The following is a 6,335-nucleotide window of genomic DNA, read 5'->3' as shown; positions in this document are numbered from 1 at the left end:
AAAAAGAAAGGAAGAGTGGGACATAGAAAACATCCTGTGCAGATGCAGGCATTCAGCTGGGACTGTGGAGAGTTTGGCTTCTTGCCAATTGGATGTGTGTCCCTAACAGCAATCTCTTGGCCTGCAGGAGAGTCTCACTCACCTGCAAAAGCAGAAAGCTCAGGCGGTGTGCTGGGAACGGGCTCGTGTGATGCAAAGCTGTCAGAGCAATGTGAGGGCAGAGTGAGCCCAGCTGTGCCTGGGGCTGAGCCCAGCAGAGCCCTGGCAGAGCCCAGAGCAGCCTCAGCATCCGCAGAGCCCGGCTGCAAAGAGAGAAACCAGAAACCGCCCGTCAGCTGAAGGCTCCTGTCTCCTTGTCCCAGCCAACCGCGGTGCCCAGGCCATGCTGGCCGTGCTCAGAGCTGGGCCCAAAGCTGCCCATCACTGCTGCCTCTGGGAGCAGAGCAGGAGGGCAGGACATGTGCCCAGCCTGCAGCCAGCCACGGCAGATCCAGCCCCTCAGCAGCTGCCCAGAGACAAAAAGCAGCTTGGCAGCCAACTGAAGAATTGGTTGCATCCAGCCCAGCCAAGGGGGGAACCTTTGGTGCTGGCCAGGCTGTGCCATGCCCAGATCTGGGAGCATCCCCTGGCTGTGGACTCACCTGCAAATTGGGCGTGGAGCGAGTCTTTGAAGAAGACATGCCAGAATTGAAATCCATCATCTTCAGCTGGCCAGATGGAGGAAGAGATTGCCATCCTTGAGGTTGCCCTTGGTGTCTCCAGCAGCAGCCCCACCTGATAACAACTTCTCCAGGGGCTCCTTCTCCTTGCCTGGGGGCCAGAGCAGGCTGTCAGTGCTCTGCCCAGGGTCCCAGCCATCAGTGAAGCAGACAAGCAAAACCAGGGGGAATGGTGGCCAGCAGTGCTTGCCACACCAGGTGTCCAGCTCAGCTTCAGCCCAAGAGCTGTGTGTTCCCTTCTGATGAGCCCTGCTCAGAGCTACAGGCAGGACAAAAACAGCCTGGTTTGCTTTGCCCCTGATTGCCAAGAAATGTGTGGAGCTGTTACCTGCCAGGCCCTTGGATCCAACTGTGCATGTGGATCTCTCCCATCTCCTAGGGCAGATGAACACCCTGCATCCAAGGATCGCGGAAAAGGTCTTCTAAGGATGGCCTGTCCAAGGGCTGCATGGACAAACACCTCTTAATAATATCTTGGCATTCTGAAGAGAGAAACCAGGAATCAGCAGTCAGTTGGAGAAGTTGCCGCCCCCTTCCAGTGCCCAGGCCATGCTGGGTGTGCCCAGAGCTGGGCCTAAACCTCCCCATGGATTCACTGTTTGCAGGAGAGCAGGACATGTGCCACCTCCTCAGCAGCTGCCAGAGCAGGATGCTCATGAGCCCGCTGCTGTCTCCCAAGCCCGGTGTTCCCCCTGTGCCCAGAGATGAGGATTCACCTTGGGAGAGCCGTCGTGGGAACAAGATCCGCCCCCAGATCATCTGCTGGCCCCTCATGAATGGGTGCTTCCCGATGACCAGCTGGTATAGCAGGAGGCCCAGGGACCAGATTGTTGCTGCCTGGCCATGGTAGCGTTGCTGGTGGATCCACTCAGGTGGGCTGTAGGACAGGGTTCCTGTGGAACACAGATGGAGCTCATCAGGGGGATGCTGCTGCTCCCAGAGCCTCGCCCCAGCATCCCTGGGCATGTGGGGGCTGCCCCAGCGGCACACGGGGTGACCCACTGCCCTCTCGCCAGCACCTGGGACTTGGCTACAAACCCAGGGCTGGAAAAGAAGCCACTGCTGCTGGAAGAGGGCAGCAGAAGCACTGGGGAGGCCCAACCATCACAAGCAAATAAAAACCCACCCCATGGCAGAGAAAAACACACTCTCCTCCCTGCCTGCATGGCCTCCAAAAAATTGTTAATAAGCCAAGGCAAACGTGGGGAGCAGAGGAGTTCAAGCCCTTCCTCGCTTATGCACCAAACTCTCTGGGGCATGGGGTCAGACCCCTGCCCTCTGCTACCCCCATGGGGGTTTTTGTCAGGCTGGCTGTCCCAGCCCCAGACCAGGGCACAGTGGGTGCTGAAGGCTGTTGGCAGGGCTGGGAGCTGGCCCCCCTCACACCCCCATTCAAATCAATTTGGCTCAAGCATTAATCCCATCCTGGCAGCAACACGGGGAATCCCCGGTGCCACACCCAGGCTGGGCCATGAGATGGCCAGGAGCATCCCCTGCCAGGGCTCACCTGCAAACTGGTTGTAGGCTGTGTCTTGCAGGAAGGCGCCACAGCCAAAGTCGATCAATTTCAGCTGCCCCGTGGCCAGGTCGAGCAGGATGTTCTCTGGCTTGATGTCCCTGTGCAGGACCCCGCAGCTGGTGCAGTGCTGCACGGCCTCCAGCAGCTGCCTAAACAGCCCCCGCGCCTCCTCCTCCGGCAGGAACCTCCGCTCCGCCAGCAAATGCGAGAGGTCCTGGCACCGCTCTGGACGCTCCAACACTAACACGAAGCTGTCGGGGAGCTCAAGCCACTCCAGCAGCTGAATGATTGCAGCACAGCCAGAGGACACCCTGTCCAGCAGCACGATCTCCAGGGGAGCACGGGTGCCGTCGGGCTGCGGGAGGAGCACGGTGCTGTCAGTGGGGCTGAGGCCTGCCAGGGCTCTGGGACCCCTCAGCCAGCCCGGGATGCTCTGCACACCTCGCTCACCCCACACCCGCTCTCCCCGCAGGGCTCTCGGCGGCTCCCACCCTGCCGGGCCCCGGCTCATCCCTGCCCGGCACACCCCGGCTTCTGCCGCTGGCCCCGCTCACTCACCAGCTCGCCCCAGAGCCGGACGCGATCCCGCGGCACGCATTTGATGGCCACCTGTGAGCAAGGAGCAGCAGAGGGTTGAGCTCGCTGCCCGCCCCGCCGCACCCCCGCCATCTCCTCCGCCCCCTCCTCCTCCTCCTCCTCCTCCTCCTCCTCCTCTGCCCACCGCTCACCGGGGCACCGTCCAAGAGTCGCGTGGCCGCGAAGACGCTGCCGAAGCCGCCGCGCCCCAGCAGCGGGCCCAGCTTGTAGCGCTGCTGCAGGGCCTCCTGCGCCTTCCCTGGCGGCGAGTCGCGGCCATCAGCGCTCGGCCCGGGGCCAGGAACGGCCCCCGAGCGCTCCCCGACCTCCCCGGGCCGGGCATCCGCAGGCGTTCCCTCATTGGAACGCGGCAGCGGCGGCTCGGGGCCAGCGGCCGCGCTGCTGAGCGGCGGAGCTCGGGCCGGGGAAGCCGCAGCGGAGGCGGCGGCAGCGGCCGCGCCGCCTGTGTCCTCCGCGGGCCCCGGGAGGAGCCTGGGCCGGGGGCAGGGCCGGGGCCGGGGTCGGGGCCGGGGTCGGGGCCGGGGTCGGGACCGGAGCCTGCATCGGGGCCGGGGCCGGGATCGGGCCAGGCGGAGCCAAAGGGCAGCGATTCCGCCCCAGCCCCAGGCAATGATGCCCGCCCAGCAGCGCCAGCGCCAGCACAGCCAGAGCCGGGCGGAGGCGAGACCACGGCGGGACGGCCGCGGACCGGGACGGGGCCGGGGCCAGGGCAGCCCCGCAAGGGCCCGTGGGCGGGGCCGGGGGCGGGACGGGGGCATGGCCCGGGCGGGCACAGGGAGAGGGAACCTGGAAGAGGAGGGGACGTAGGAAAAGGGAGACGCGGAGGGAATGTGGGACAGTGGGAAAGGGAGAGGAGAGACAGAAAATTGATAAATTGGCTGCTTTCGCTGCTTCCACTGCTGCTGCTGCCGCCGCTGCTGCCGCTGCCGCTGCTGCTGCCGCTGCAACTGAAGCACCGGGACCGTTTGTCCCCGTGTCCGTTTGTCCGTTGCCCGCTCGGCCCCGCCCCGAGCCCCGCGCTCCCCAGGCAGCCCCTGAGCCTGGCCAAACACGGGAACTTTCCCTTGTTGAGCCAAGAGCCAGAGTCTTGACTCCTGCACAGGGGCACAGGAATGCCCTTGGTTGCTGCTGTGCCTCGTCCCTGCTGAGGGTCAGACACCATCTGAGCACATTCCCTGAATGCAGAAGTTGTACCTGAACCAAGCACTGCACTTGTGTCTCCAGCATTGCTTTCCAATTAAACAGGGGAAGGCAAACTGCGTATAGCTCATGGTATTTTACAGTGTCTAAAACTTGCCAAGTCTCAGATCTTAGAGGTGAGCTCCATTTGGAATGAATGGGATGGAGAAAGTGCAAGATGGAAAAGAGAAACATAAAAATAAATAGAGAAAAATAGAGAAAAACATATTGGTTGTTTCTTTTGATTTTATTTTCATTTCATAAAAAAGTTGTTTCAATTTTCCCAGAATCTTCTCCACAGTCCTGTCTGTTCTTTCCAAAAACCTGTCCTGGAGAAGAAGGCGCAGCTCCTGTCACAAGATGTGCCCCCAGCTGCAGCTTCTCTTGGCTTCCCACACAGTGACTGCAGCACAACTCTTGCAGCAAAGCAGGACAAATATTTGAAGAACTTGACAACTTGTTCTTTCTTTTCCTTGTGGACAGTGGAGTTGTGCCATTGGTAAGGTTTTCACTGTTCCTCTTCTAGCCAAAGAAAACATGATGAGGTACCAGGAATTGTTGGGGAATACATGCCTGGCTGAATGTGGAGAAAGAATCTCCAGAGCCTGCAGCCAGAAGTGGAGAGCTAATCATTCCAATAGCCCCATGGACATCTTGAAAGTGATCTGGAACATGAAGATGGGCTGACAGAGGGTGTTTGTTTCTGTGTTCAGTTTAGATGATTCCACATCTCTTGCAGTGGTAGAAATCAAGAGCACAATCAGTTGATGATAAGCATCAGAACATGATAAGCTGGACCTCTCAGTGGATGACAGAAAGACTGTGAAAAGGAGAAATGCAGGGAATGACTTGGTGAACTTTGTGTGTAAGAAGGTACATTTTTTCCTAATCATTCCCAATTCATTGCCTTTGCTTCTATCCTTTTAAAAAGGCCAATTGCATCTCAGATTCCCCATGAAATGAGAACCCTGAGCTTGTGGGACTGCCTGAAAGGTGCCCTGTTCCTTTTTCTTCTGCTGCTCAGAAGAAACAATGAATAGAGTTGGGAAGTTCTAGTATTTCTTTCTCCTGCTGGATTTCTTCATTTTATTTGCCACTGCAGAGGCAATTTCTGTGATGGCCTCTGTCAGTTGATTCTATTTCAGCAGCAGCAGCAGCAACAGGGCTGTGTTTGAGCACTGCAAATGTGACCTGTGTGGCTTTAATTCTCCTTGATTTTGTACTCAGGGAGTTGGGAGCATTTTGATCTCTACTGATCATGATGCCAGAAACAAAAATCCTGAGTTCCCTGTGACAAAAGCACAGTGGATAGCACTGATTAAAAGAGGCAATTGCAGCTGTACTGCTAAAATTCAAGTGGCAAGCAGAAGAGGGGCAAGAGCAGCCGGGATCTACAATTGCCAAGGCAAAGGCACCAACAGCCTCCTGCTGTCACCTCAGGGTGAGTAAAACAGTGCTGAAAACAGCGCTGGAACCTGATCCTTTCTTCCTCTGAGGGCTGGCTGAGGGCAGCAGAGCCGGGCCCTGAGGAATCAGGGCTGTTTGTGGGGGATTGTTGCTGTAGTCCAGAACTGCCCTGGGAAAAGCCCTGGGAAGCCGAGGCAGGAGCAGGTGGGAAGGGCCGGTGCTGCTGCTGCTCCTGGCCGGGAGCCCCGGCCGGGCCGGGCCGGCGCCCGCTGCGCTGCGGCTGCTGCTGCTGCCAGAGCCGGGCGGGACTCGGGGACAGGGAATGGACACGGGGGGACAGCAAAGGCCTTGGGGGCTGCAGGGATGTTGGCACTGGGGCCAGCGCCAGCACAGAGCTTCAGCCCGCAATGAACCCCGAGGGAAACGCTGGGGAAAGGCTCCATTCAGCCTTTCTTTACTTGGTGCTGTGAAGGGACCAAAATAAAAGGAGAAGGAGCAGGGCCCGACCCCTTCTCCTTTGGGAGGAGCCCCTGGGGCTGTGAGGGGCTGTGAGGGGATGTGAGAGGATGTGAGGGTCCATGAGAGGTCCTGTGGGGCCATGAGGGGCTGTGAGAGGCCAAGAGAGGTTCTATGGGGCAATGAGAGGGTCTATGGGGCCATGAGGGGCTGTGAGGGGCCATGAGGAGCCTCAGCCCTGGCAGGAGGGGTCCCCACCATGTCCCCAGGGCAGAGCAGCCGTGAGGGGCCGCGAGTGCAGACGTGGCAGCAGAGTGGACTTGGGGCACCTCTGGGAAAGGATGAGACACTTCCACATCTCCAAACCACACTAAACCCACCATTAACAGGATTTTCCATCTTTAGAATCCACTGGCAACTTGGAGTTGAGTGTACAGTTTAATTCTGGTGGGAAAAGC

At 59.1% G+C, this 6,335-nt stretch overlaps 1 pseudogene; it reads right to left on the bottom strand.

Moving 5' to 3' along the window:
* Positions 1-1,043: 1,043 nt before the first annotated feature.
* Positions 1,044-5,274, bottom strand: LOC131589774 (serine/threonine-protein kinase pim-1-like; annotated as a pseudogene).
* Positions 5,275-6,335: the final 1,061 nt, after the last annotated feature.

Source organism: Poecile atricapillus, chromosome 30 (genome assembly GCF_030490865.1).
Source record: "Poecile atricapillus isolate bPoeAtr1 chromosome 30, bPoeAtr1.hap1, whole genome shotgun sequence".
NCBI lineage: Eukaryota > Metazoa > Chordata > Aves > Passeriformes > Paridae > Poecile > Poecile atricapillus.
Note: the sequence above shows the minus strand (reverse complement) of the source record. Positions and strands in the feature narration are given on the sequence as shown.